The sequence below is a fragment of the Rosa rugosa genome, chromosome 5 (genome assembly GCF_958449725.1).
Source record: "Rosa rugosa chromosome 5, drRosRugo1.1, whole genome shotgun sequence".
Taxonomy (NCBI): Eukaryota; Viridiplantae; Streptophyta; class Magnoliopsida; order Rosales; family Rosaceae; genus Rosa; species Rosa rugosa.
The window spans coordinates 27,816,266-27,829,962 of record NC_084824.1 but is presented as its reverse complement, the minus strand read 5'-3'; the positions used below and the strand labels follow the sequence as shown (position 1 = coordinate 27,829,962).

At 40.2% G+C, this 13,697-nt stretch overlaps 1 pseudogene; it reads left to right on the top strand.

The window, feature by feature from the left end:
* The first annotated feature begins 378 nt into the window (after nt 1-378).
* On the top strand, nt 379-4,731 carry LOC133711479 (lysine histidine transporter-like 5; annotated as a pseudogene).
* The last annotated feature ends 8,966 nt before the right edge of the window (nt 4,732-13,697 follow it).

The following is a 13,697-nucleotide window of genomic DNA, read 5'->3' as shown; positions in this document are numbered from 1 at the left end:
ATAAATGCAGCAAATTAAATCCATGAAGAAATATAAGCATAGAGAAACAAGAAACTCTTGAGTTTTTAAACAGAAAAAAAAAAAAATCAGACTTTAAACCCTAGAGAGCCGTCGTCACTCTTCTTCCCTCTCCGTCCGACAGAGTGTCCTATGGGCGTTGTCGTCGAACGGGCTATTTGTCGTCTCTGTCTATGTTGGCGGATAAGGTAATGTTTCTCAATTGTGGTAGTTCGTTTGTACTATTGATATTTAAGGGAGATGGTGGGGGAGATCACAGATTTGTTGGGTGTTGGCCTACCTTTTGTTGGCGGGGTTGGTGGTTGAGAATGCTGTTACGGGGCAGAGGCTGGGGAACACATTTGGTTTTGGGATCCGACGATGGCAGAGAAGGAGGTTTGTAAGGTGTCTACTTCTGGGTTGGAGATCTGATCTCAGAAAGTGTTAGGGTTGTGGCCCTAACTACTGGAAATCACAGAGAAAAGGAAGAAGAAAGTTGGAATAGTAAAGCAGGAAAAAAGAAAAATCCTATTATCTTCTATGACTTCTTCTACAGGATACCAGCTTATATATATATAGCTAGAAGTTAACATGTTGGACACGTGTCACAAGAGCATAAGACCAAGTACATTACAAGATTCTTCTACAAGGCTTTAAATAAAAGACATGGCGCTTACTTGAAACGGTGTGTTTCAAGACTAAACGACTAAAGCAAATTACAAATAAACTAAAACAGTAACTAACCATCTTTCTTAGTCAATACAGGAACTAATCATTAACTATCATAATAGAAAGATCAACGTCTGGACAAAGGGAAAGCAAGTCGTGCAGCGCTGGAGGCCGAGAGATTAGCAAATTCTTATGCTGGTGGTGGAGCTACCGCCTTGGGGCATCGAAGTGGTGGTGCGACAGAGCCGAGCACGGAGGGGGTGGTGCGGGGGTGGTGCAATAGGGGTTGTGGGATGTCGGTGGAGGCTGTACCAAAGTTGGGCTAGACCTGGCACGTGGGTTGTGGTTTGCTTGTTACCTGAGCTGATTGTTGGATTTGGGCTGAATTCTTGGGCCCAACCTTGGACGTTTGTTTCTTTTTAGTTTTTACTTATTTTTGTTATTTACTTTTGTTGCGCATTTTGCGAGCATTAGTTTTGTAGGGCTAGTCGGGCTATGTGCCTGTGTGTGCACTCAACATGCATTGTCTGCTCTACTAGGCGGTGAGTTCCTTTCTTCGTCAAATGATCGCTACCGCCTAGTGGCAGGGTGAAGATAAGTGTCGCCGGATTTATCCTCCGTCAGCAACATAGTAGGAAAGCTGTGTCAATGGTAATTATGCTACGTTGTAATCGAGTTATATTTCTGTTATGTCTCTGCTATGTCAAAGAAAATACAGTAGCCAATAGATCACTCTTTGCTAGTTGGTGCCTTGTTGAATACTCTTATTTGGTAGAGTCTTTTTCGATTATCATTTCAGGACGGTCTATAGATGCTTATTGTGATAAGAAGTTTAGGCTTAATGTTCCCCCCTTGTATTTAACAGTTTCATTAATCAAAGTTTGAGGGCAACCACACCAGCTCTTTATTCAATATATATATATATATATATATATATATACCTCTACTAGCAAGGCTAGTTTGCTACCTCACCAAGCATAAACAACACCCTCGTGGAATCCAACCGCTACTTGCATCTTGTAGCCCTATGTTCAAGCTACGCTACGGTATCTGGAAGTGGCAAATACGTCGCCGGGAAGCCACCTTTCCGGCCTTGCAAAGTTGCCTTCACAACATGGCTTCAAGACTAGAATAGTGGGTTCTTGTCCCACATATAAGAAAATGTAAAGGAGATGGCTTCCTTCACCTATAAAATGAACTCTCCTCCCACTTAGAAAGACATTCCATATCCAACACTCCATTACACACTTTGTAATCCCAAACACACATACTACAACATTCAAGTGGACGTAGTTTCCCGCTAAGGCGGGAAACGAACCACTATACTTCGCTTGTGTCGTTCTCTCTCTCTCTCTCTCATTCTTTATGCTAACTAGAGATCCCTCGGATCTCTACCATTAACAATATATAAGCATAACGATAATGCCATGTGAATCACATAATTTATCATTTAGAAGAGCAAAGATCCACCACCTACTAAGAAATATAGAAACATCTCGTAACCAACTAGGTAATATAACATTTGTTTCCCCTCCAATGAAGACCAAAGAAAATAATAAAAATGAATAATATATAAACATAACATCTCTTCTAATCCTGAAATTAGCCAAATAACAAAAACCAGCACGTAACTTTCACTTTAATCCTGTTAAAGCAAAGAAACAAATACTAAAGTTTGTACAACATCAAGATTTTTCCCTGTAATTTATCTTCCCTCTTAAATAGACAATCAATAGAAGTAAGGCTAAGAGTTGACATTAATTCAACTAACCCAAAAAATTTGTAAATGCATCCACCAAAAAAACCAACAACGATTTCTTTTTTTAAAGGAAAAATCTAACTACATTTAGAAGCATAAACTCGCAAGCTTGAATATATGCTCTTATAATCTACAGTCATGCCATAAATGATCTTAATTAGGTTTACATTCATTGGAGCAAGAAAGGAAATTAATGGTATCTCACAACTTTGAACACAACAATATATCTCTGAACTTTTACAATTTTTTTTTATTCACACCTTCATACCATCAGCTGCCTACTCTCTACACAAAAAGAGACACAAAATCAAAGTATGAATGTAGAACCAACGATCAAGAAAATTATTAACCATTCACAAAGCATAATGATTAACCAAAAACTGAACTAGCAAGGCACACATGTGAGTACAATCTATGCAATAGCAGATCGAACTGCAATCTATTCTAAAGCATAACCGCAATCTATCCAAAGAACAATTAGCAAGTTATCCAATAAACAATTGAATTTCTTATACCAGAATTTTAAATTTTGAACCGAATAAGGAACGTTGATTTTCTTATTTTCCTATTTGTTTGATTTTCCAATAAAATTTCAAACAAAAAATAAAAGTTCATCGAATATTGAACACATTAAGACTCAAACAAATCAACATATATGCTTGGTCTTTCCGTTTTTCTTTTGAAGTTCAATAAGAGAGAATGAGAAAAACAAATGACTAACTTATACAAAAACACTCAGTACCTTTCAATTCATCAAGTGACAATATGAGTCATCTAACTCAAATGATTACTTCTTAGCAAAACATCCAAGATTAAGGCCTCGTTTGGTTCACGGAAGGGAAATCGATTCACTTGTCTTTTCGGGGGGAAGGGAAACTAAAGTTCCTGTCAGATTTCCTTTCATGTGTTTGGTAAAGCAGGGAAAGCATCTAGGAAAGATCATTTGATTTCCCTTCCGATGTTTGATTGGCGCAGGAAAGGAAAGTAAAAATATATCACTGTTTCAATAATACCCTTCTATTTCAACACTACCAAGGGTACTCAAGCAATTAATGCTAGGGTATTATTGTCCAAAATTATTGCAATTAATGCTGGGAAATGGGATGGGAAACTCAATCCCATGAAGTTTGAGTGGAATGAGTTTACCCCTAACTTTCCCCTATGTCAGGAAAGCATTTCCGGACTTTGTGGTTACCAAACAAAGGAAAGGAATAACTTTCCTTTCCCAAATCCTCAAATCCGCGAAACAAACGAGGCCTAAAGGTGAAATGAACAGATAGGTGATAGAAAAATCCAGTAGCACATTGATCAATGCATCTAACTGGCTTCCTGTAACTACTAATAGGAATGCAAAATGGTATTACTCGGCTTTCCACACTGTTGAATTCTAAGGTTACCATATGCAATATCACAAATAGGGTGGGCTCCTGAAATCAGTCATTACTCTTTCTTGGTTGATCACATTCTACTAATTCTAGTAACTTGTGAAATTGCTTAAGATAGTGCCAGAAAAGAGATTTGATCATTACCTAACCATTGTTTAGGACCTAAACTATGAAATTAGATTGTCATACCACAATAATTAACCATGCAAGTGGCTTCAGACATTGTATATTGCGTCATTGGTGGCAAATCACTAAAATATTTCTTTGAACTCTTCATTCTGGCCTGGATGACGTTAGAACAACATGCTTCACCCTCTCTTCTATTTGCTTGCAATTTGTGATCTCCAAACATCTAAATTTCAATTCTTTGAAAGGAATTGCTCTATTGGTTGCAATGATATCGATTGGTTATGCCTCGGCAGCATGTATGACATTAATAGTCTAGGGTACGAAACATCATGAAAATGTGAGATACGGAGTTCGATCTTCAACACTTACTGGTCAAATCTTTGATATCCTGAATGTGTGTGGAACAATAGCATTTGTATTTGCAGGACATAGTGTAGCTTTAGAACTTCAAGCTATAATTTCTTCAACTCTAGAGAAACCATCTACGTGACAAGTTGTTATAGTAGCTTATGTCATTGTAGCATTTTGTTATCTCTCAGTTTCAGTGTCCAGCTATTGAGATTATAGCTGTCTTATAGAGGATGATGTTCTCATCTCATTAGGTAAGCCTACATGGCTAATTGCAGCGGGTAATTTGATGGTGTTTTTTCATGTTAGTGGAAGTTATCAGATCTTTAGTTTGTCTGTGTTTGACCAGATTAGCAATATCTAGTAGAAAATCAAGGTTTCACCTCTGGACAAACTTTACACATCATTGCATGTATTGTTATTGGTATGCATTCACCGGCTTAGATTATGGTATGCATTGTTATTGGTGTTCTACTTGTAATTTTTTCACCAATAGGAGGGGCATGTATAACTATTATTGCAGCCAAAACTTACATCTTTTTTCATAGTACACTCACATACCGTTTTTTCTTCTTCTTAGGACAATTAGATAGTATGCAAGAATGAGTTTAAGGATAAAATCTTCAATGTACTCTTCTTGTTTTTAGATTTCTGCAGTTTTTGTTTTAAAAAAACTCATTTTTTGTTTAAGCTATTTGTTGAAGAACAATAATTAGTTATTGAATTGAGTTAATCTTTACAAGAAAAAGAAAAAGAAAAACAAATAATTAACTTATGCACATGTCAAAAGGATGGCATGTTCTTATGGTCAAAAGAGATGGCTTATAATCATCAATCTGCAAAAATAACTATATGCAGCCTAAAAAAAAATGGAAAAACAAATTACAACATCAAACACTAAACCTAAATTGATGTAATACAATTAAGAAGGAAAAAAAAAATGAAAACTTTCACTACAGCCATAAAAGTACAACAAAAACTCACCTACACTACTCATGTTCTTGTTTAGGTGGAAAACGGTGCATCTTCCAATTCATCATTCCACATCTATATAGCACTAACAATAAAACAACTACAAGAAAATAAACTACATTGAAGCATCTAAGATGCAATTGTAATACCCCGAAAAATCCAAATTAATTTCCGTGGATTTTTAGAAATGATTTCACGATAGTAGGAGCGAGTACGAAGCTTGGAGAAGTTGTGGAATTAGTTCGAACGATTTTATTTTCGAAAACGAACGTTTTTAGGGGGTCAACAAAGTTGACTTTTTATTCGTTCAAAATTTGGGAAAACTTCCTTCATGAAAGTTGTAGAGCTCGTCGATACGAGTTCGTGGACATGTGGAACGCATTATTCGGAGTTCGTATGATTAAGTTATGAATATTTGAAAATTGGGAATTTTCTATAAATAGGAAAAATTTCTGATTTATTCATTAAGGACAAAAAAATGGAGATTTTGCGGAATAGTCCCCCGAAACCCTCCGTCCTCTCTCCTCTCCCACGCGGCCGAACCGCTCGACCCGACCCGGCCGAACGGCCCTCCTCCGGCCTCCTCTGGCCACGGACCCGGCCTTCCCCGAGCTCGCCGTCGCACGCCCAGCCGCTCCCTGCCACCGTCTTGCCCCGCCGCTGCCCCCAGATGGAGATCGAAGACGCCCCAGCCATGTGAACCCGACCCGACCGGAAAACGACTTTTCCGGCGTTGCATGGGCCGATCGTCCCCATTTTCGTGATCTCCTCCTCATGCTGATCATCCCCATGTAAGCCTTTCATCACGATTTTGTGTATAGAACGCTAGATCATGGTTTGACTTTTTCGACGTCCCTGATTTAATCTGAATCTGATCAGACGCACGAGATTAATCCAACTTCAACGCTTGATCTAGGACGATCTAGGCCAAACCAGACTTAGCTCCAGGTATGGAAGTCGATCACCCTTTCATTTTGAACCAGTTTGTAGTTGGTCACTTTGCCATCTGAGGTGGTTGACCGTCGTTGACCGCCGCGTTGACCGCCCACTGACCACCGCTTGTGGCGGCGCATCAGACCATATTTCGAGTTTTCATTATCTAGGCGATGATCTATGCATCCATACGAGCGTTTTGATATATAACATGGTCATGTTAGAAAAAGTTGATAAATAGTGGATTTACGTTTTGACGTTACTATTTAACGTTTTTACGTTTATCTTCGGTTTACGATCTGTGAAGATCTGACCATCGGTTTTGCTTCAATTTTGGATATGTTGATCGTATGACTGTCCCGGTGACCTTGTGAGGTCACGGACGAAGATCCGACCGTTGGATCTTCGTATAATTGAGAAATAGTGATTCGGAAGGCGATTCGTGAGAATCTGACCGTCGGATTTTCATATAATTTTGTGGAGATGTTAGTAAAGGCGATTCAGGAAGATCTGACCGTTGGATCTTCGTGATAATTTTGGAGGATGATCCTAAAGGCGATCCGTGAGGATCCGACCGTTGGATCATCATTAAATTCAGATCCGACCGTTGGATCATCGTTTAATTTGAATCTGAGCGTTGGATCGTCGTTTAATTTCATATTTGAGTTGTTGGCTAAGTCAAGATCATTATTGGACTAGGTGATTGACGGTTTGAGTTGGTGGACGATTGTGGATCGTATTTTGAGCTGAATTGAAGACGCAGCGGGATTATCGAGGTGAGTAAACCTCACGTGGTTCATATTACGAACCCAATACAATTAATTGCTTATTTTGTTGCAATCATATGAACTATTGTTGGTATTACTAGACATTCCTGTGTGAATGTCTGTATATATATTATTACGTGAAATAATATGTATTGTTGGAGTTGTGTTGAGTTTATTGTTGAGAAACAATATATTGTGAGAGGTATTGAGTTTATTGTTGAGAAACAATATATTGTGAGAGGTGTTGAGTTTTATTGTTGAGGAACAATAAATTGTTGTGATCTGTGGAGATCACTAGGTCACGAGGTGACCATGGCATCTATTAGTGAATCACGCTCTCGTACCGGGCTGGTGGTTATTAATAGTATTAAATCGTAATCACGTCTGTGGCCGGACGAGTGGTTACGTTCAGTTAGAGCTCTAGTCTGTCTGCCAAATGTGGAGTGACCTTATGAGTGAAATTGAGAGTAACTCATAAGTGTCAATATATATATGGTAACCTTATGAGGGAAATTGAGAGTAACTCATAAGGGTCTATATATATATATATGAGTCTGTCTACCAAATGTTGGGAAATCTTATGAGCGAATTTGAGAGTAACTCATAAGTGTCTATATATATATATGAGAGTGAGGGATCTTATGAGCTAAATTGAGAGTAACTCATAAGTGTCTACATATATATATGAGAGTGAGTGATCTTATGAGCTAAATTGAGAGTAACTCATAAGTGTCTATATATATATATGAGAGTGAGAAAGTAACGTGGGTTTGTGGTAGTCTTGAAATCTAATAAATCAACAGTTCTTTCTTGTTTACTCATACTGGCTGTAAAAAGCTTACCGGGTTTTGTGTTGTTGCAACTCCCGGTACACTATTCAAATTGTGTAGCGGGTAATCCTACAGGACAGGAGAACCAGGACGGTGATCGTGCGGTTAGAGCAATTGTTAGAGTTTTACAACAATTGTAAGTTGTGAGGTGTGTTATGCTCATTTGAGCTTTATAATATATTGTGAGAGTGAATTGTAATAATGAACTCGAAGTTTCGAGATTTGTTTTTTTGTAATTGTAATTATTCAGGTTTCGGATTTGAATTTATTATTCAAAATTCGGGGCGTGACAGTTTGGTATCAGAGCGTAAGGTGCATATTTGGTGATGTGTCAATACCTTCCGAGTGATGGCCCGTCTGCAGCGGATCCCCATCGTGTGCTCTTCGGTATTGGCTAAGTCATTGGGTATGCGTGAGTGTTGGGAGTTGTTTAGGCCGCTAGGTCGTTTAGGGAACGTGAATACCTTCCCTATAGTATTGACTTGGTTAATATGAATTTGTATTTGACTTATACTGTGTTTTAAGTGTTATACATGTCTTAGCCAAGCATACTATACTCCTTAGGTGATGGAGATTCGAAGGGGTTGTACTTAGAACCTTACAGTTGTCTTGTAGGTTCGTATTGGAATAAGTTCAGTGGCCGCGAGTTACAATCCTTGAGGAATAGGAACCTCTTGATTCAACTCTGTTAAGTCAACGAGGATTGTTTTATGGAAATGAGGTTCTTTTGATTGTTGAAGTGTTTGGTTGAGGACATGGTGTGGACCTATGCACGTACCTAGTGTGGATACGAGTATGAATTGTTATAAATTTTGTCTTCTTAAGTTGGACGTACAGATGTTTAGATGAGGTGTACGTATCAAGGATTAGATATCTTGTTTTATAAAGAGACGTCTTAGTGGAGTTTTGGTAATTGACATGTGATACGTGATTAAAGTGACTCTGAGGCAATTATGCTGACCTTGTGTGAGATTGAATTCTTAGTGTAGACTAAGAAGGTTGTGTGGTGATTTTATATACACTACGTGATGAACTTTTAGAAGGAAAAGTTATGAGTAAAAGTATGGGTTTTTTCCCTGATGTCTATAGCAGACTTGTGCATATGGCAGCCTTGTGGTGGTGCCAGTAGTGTTTATTTTATAACAGTTTTTATGGCAGTGCTTGTAGTGCTTTAGTGGTAGTTGTGTGATGTAACCATTTGATAGAACTCACCTTGGTTAAGGTGTTAGCCATTGAACAGGATTCTTGACTCTGTGGTTTGGGAAGAGATTGATATAAATTTTTGAGTGTAGTGAGGTAATTTGGAGATACTTAGGTTATCTATAAGGAGGGTGGTGGAGTTTGTTATCGAGGTGATACCAGGTTAGATACCTATATTAATGTCGCCTTATTGGATGAAACTGAACTTAAGGAGTTGAAAGTTCAAGGTGAGAGTTTACTTGAGTAGAGATTCATTAGAGCTAGTATTTTTCCATGATGGTACTGTATTGAGAAAGAAGAAGAATGTGGCTATGTTCCTTCTTTAAGGTGAAACATGACCATGATTAGATTTGGTACTAAGGATATGAATTATCGATAATGACTTGGAGCGAATTTGTAGCATTCTTTTGAGACATGTACTTTCCTGCCCAGTGAAGGATATGTTAGTGTTCTAGTTCTAAAGATCACGAGCGTAAGAGGTGTTAAGTTTGGTGCTCTATAGGTGTTTCTGAATGGGAAGTGTTTAGCTTTATTAATCCCTGAATTCTAGCGACGAAATTGTTTGTGTTTGGTTTGACTCAGAGGATGCTAGCTAGACCTCTGTGCAACTTAATTGATTGTTGGATTCTTTTTGAGTGATTGTTTTTATTGCATCATTATGAAAGATGTGTGCAGTAGAGTTGTTTATGGTTTTGAAAATAGTATTGGGTGACCAAGGTTCGATCCTTGGTGTTGTTGTTGGTTAAACAAAAAGAAGAAACAACATGCACACCATCTTATTGATTTATTATTACAAAAAGGAAATTGGAACTACGCTATACTAAGCCTAATCAGTAGCTCCGGATGGGTTGAGGCTGAGCTCAAGAGAAACTGGAGATCCACGGTTGTAACCGCCTGAGCCACCGAAATAGTAATCATGTGCACTACCTTCCTCGGAAGTAGTCTTCAGGTTACCAAAGACGTCCTCGCCGTGCACGGGGAACAGAGGAAGAGTTTGAACCTCCTGGTGATCTCCTCCTCGTTGTTGCAGGGATGTTTGTCCTCCTGTTGTGCCAAAAGAGTTGGACTGGTATTAGTGTTGAAGTGTGAGGAAGAATATGAAACAAAATTTAAGTAAATAAATCCTTCATTACCAGTAGAATAGGTGGAACCAAAGTTGAGATCAATGGATCTACCATCATCAGTAGAACTAGTGGACCCAAAATTGATGTCAATGGATCCACCAGCTGGCCCAAAATTGATGTCGATGGATCCACCAGCACCAGTAGAACCAGTGGACCCAAAATTGAGATCAATGGATCTACCAGTACCAAGAGAACTAGTTCTCATGGGCACTGGAGCAGCCTGATTACACCTATTCATCTGCTTCTCTCGAGCCCTGACGTTCTGGAACCAAAAGTAAATGTTCTTACCCTCAACATACCCATACTGGTTCAGCTGGAGACAGATCTCGTGAATCTGCTCTGTAGTTGGGCACTTAAATCCCTTGACGTAGTAAAGATCCTTGAGGATTCTTATTTGTTCTGGAGTAGGAATCCACCTGGTACGGCTTCGCCAGAAATCCATGTTGGCACTACTTCCAGCTGCTTGGGTGTTTCCTCCCTCCTCTGTTGGTTGCTGTTGTTGTGGTTCCATTTGTTGCGGGGTTTGGAGCTCCATTAGTTGCAGAGTTCGTGGCTCTTGGGTCATGGGGTGAGAGGATGTGGAAATCGAGGAATACATGGTTTAGTGTTTGAGGGAGATTTTGTTAGAAGGATTGGAGTTGTTGAACTGGTGATTGGAGATCTGAGATTCTCAGAGGAAAGATGAGATCGAATCTTCAAATGGAAGAAAAGATCTGAGAAAGAAGGATTGAAGATTTGGAGGAAAAGATTGAAGATCTGAAAGTTCAGAGGAAAGATGGGATTGAATCAACTAGATGGGAGAGAAGATCAGAAGAGAAGGATTGAAATTGATGAAGAAAGGATTTGAGTTTCGAGAGGAAGGCTGCAGAGTTTGAGAGAGAATGGCTGGGGAAAATTTCTTTTCTTTGGTGTGAACAGTTTTTCTCCAGGATGCACCTATTTATAGAACGAGGTGAGCAGATCTCCACCGTTGGATGGACGATCTCTGAGATTCAATCCACGCGTTGGATTAAAGTCGCCCCGAAACCCGGAAAAGCTGTTGGCGCGTGGAGAGCGTGTAAGGGGACCGAGGGAATCTCGAGGCGCTGTGGCAGACAGCTGTAGCCGAAAGCAGATTTGACTGCCGTAAATCACGGAAGGGATAAGCCGTGACACAAGTGGGCCGTACTTGGGCCTGTCTCGGATCAAGGCATCACTGTAGCTGTGGGTGGAGGCCTGATGGGCCGAGTTTCAGAAACAGTTTTGGACATGATGGGCCGAGTTTCTGAAACAGTTTTGGATGAGTTGGGCTGGATTTCTGTAACAGTTTTGGATACGTTGGGCTGGGTTTCTGCAACAGTCTTGGATGTTTTGGGCCGAATTGTTGAAACAGTTGAAACAGTTGGTTTAAATAAAAGGATTGGTATGGATAATAACGTGAGCAGCCGTGCTCGAGTGGTTGAGTGTACAGTTCGTGTACAAGAGGTCTGAGGTTCGAACCTCGCCTCTTGTTTATTTTTATTATGTTCGTTTATGACATAATAAGTATAAAATTTGTACACATTATATTAAGCACAGCTTGTGCTCCAGTGGTTGGGGGACAAAGGTTTCGTGCGGCAGGTTGAGGTTTCGAACCTTGCCTCCCCCGTTATTTTATTTATGTCGCTTATGACATAATAAATATAACACGTGAGCATATATTAATGAAGGCAGCTCTTGCTTCAGTGGTTGGGAGCAAAACCTTCGTGTTTGAGGTCGGGAGTTCGAACCCTACCTCTTACAAATATTTTTGGATCTCGTATATGCTTGATATACGACGTATATACGGTATGTACGGTATACATACGTATATACGGTCTGTACGGTATGCATACGAATATACAGTTGTACGGTATGCATACGTATATACGATCTGTACGGTATGCATACGTATATACGGTATGTACAATTTCATACCGTAGCCGAGCTGGAAGTTGGTGGGCCGATTGGTAGGCCCAAATAGTAAGCCCAAATAGTAAGCCCAAATAGTAAGCCCGAATGGTAGGCCCAAATGGTAGGCCCAAATGGTAAGCCCAATTGTTCGGCCCGAATAGTAGGCCCAAATGTTAAACCCAAAGTGGTTTGGGCCGGTTCGAAATGTGGATGGTCCGATTTCTTCAGGCCCAATTGGCCAGCCCTAATGCTTAGCCCAAGGATTGAACAAGCCCAAGTCATCGTCACTGGGTGACATATTTTATTGGCGTGCTTTTGGGGATGATTTGTTTTGAGTGATGCATCTCTATTGTTGTGAAGAAAGGTGCATGCTTGAGTTTTACTATGGAGATTTACCGTGATGCTAATTGAGTAGCGAAACACTTTGTGGGAGTGTTTACTGTGCTTGTATGCCAGTACAGAGTGATGATCTATGTGAAGATCTATGTGAAGATCTATGTAAGGATCTATGAGATGATCCATGTGACGATTTTGTGTATGTGATGTGGAGTGTTGTTGAGCAGTTGTTTTGTGAATTTACATTGTGATGAAAGGATTTAGTGGCCCTAGGAATGTATTTTTATACAAAGGATTGTGGCTTTGTAGATTACTACAGATTTGGAAAAGATGGAGATTCTATGATTAGGTCAACCTTAATCGAGAGGAATTGACTTACGCTCAAATTTCGGGACGAAATTTCTTTAAGGAGGGTAGATTGTAATACCCCGAAAAATCCAAATTAATTTCCGTGGATTTTTAGAAATGATTTCACGATAGTAGGAGCGAGTACGAAGCTTGGAGAAGTTGTGGAATTAGTTCGAACGATTTTATTTTCGAAAACGAACGTTTTTAGGGGGTCAACAAAGTTGACTTTTTATTCGTTCAAAATTTGGGAAAACTTCCTTCATGAAAGTTGTAGAGCTCGTCGATACGAGTTCGTGGACATGTGGAACGCATTATTCGGAGTTCGTATGATTAAGTTATGAATATTTGAAAATTGGGAATTTTCTATAAATAGGAAAAATTTCTGATTTATTCATTAAGGACAAAAAAATGGAGATTTTGCGGAATAGTCCCCCGAAACCCTCCGTCCTCTCTCCTCTCCCACGCGGCCGAACCGCTCGACCCGACCCGGCCGAACGGCCCTCCTCCGGCCTCCTCTGGCCACGGACCCGGCCTTCCCCGAGCTCGCCGTCGCACGCCCAGCCGCTCCCTGCCACCGTCTTGCCCCGCCGCTGCCCCCAGATGGAGATCGAAGACGCCCCAGCCATGTGAACCCGACCCGACCGGAAAACGACTTTTCCGGCGTTGCATGGGCCGATCGTCCCCATTTTCGTGATCTCCTCCTCATGCTGATCATCCCCATGTAAGCCTTTCATCACGATTTTGTGTATAGAACGCTAGATCATGGTTTGACTTTTTCGACGTCCCTGATTTAATCTGAATCTGATCAGACGCACGAGATTAATCCAACTTCAACGCTTGATCTAGGACGATCTAGGCCAAACCAGACTTAGCTCCAGGTATGGAAGTCGATCACCCTTTCATTTTGAACCAGTTTGTAGTTGGTCACTTTGCCATCTGAGGTGGTTGACCGTCGTTGACCGCCGCGTTGACCGCCCACTGACCACCGC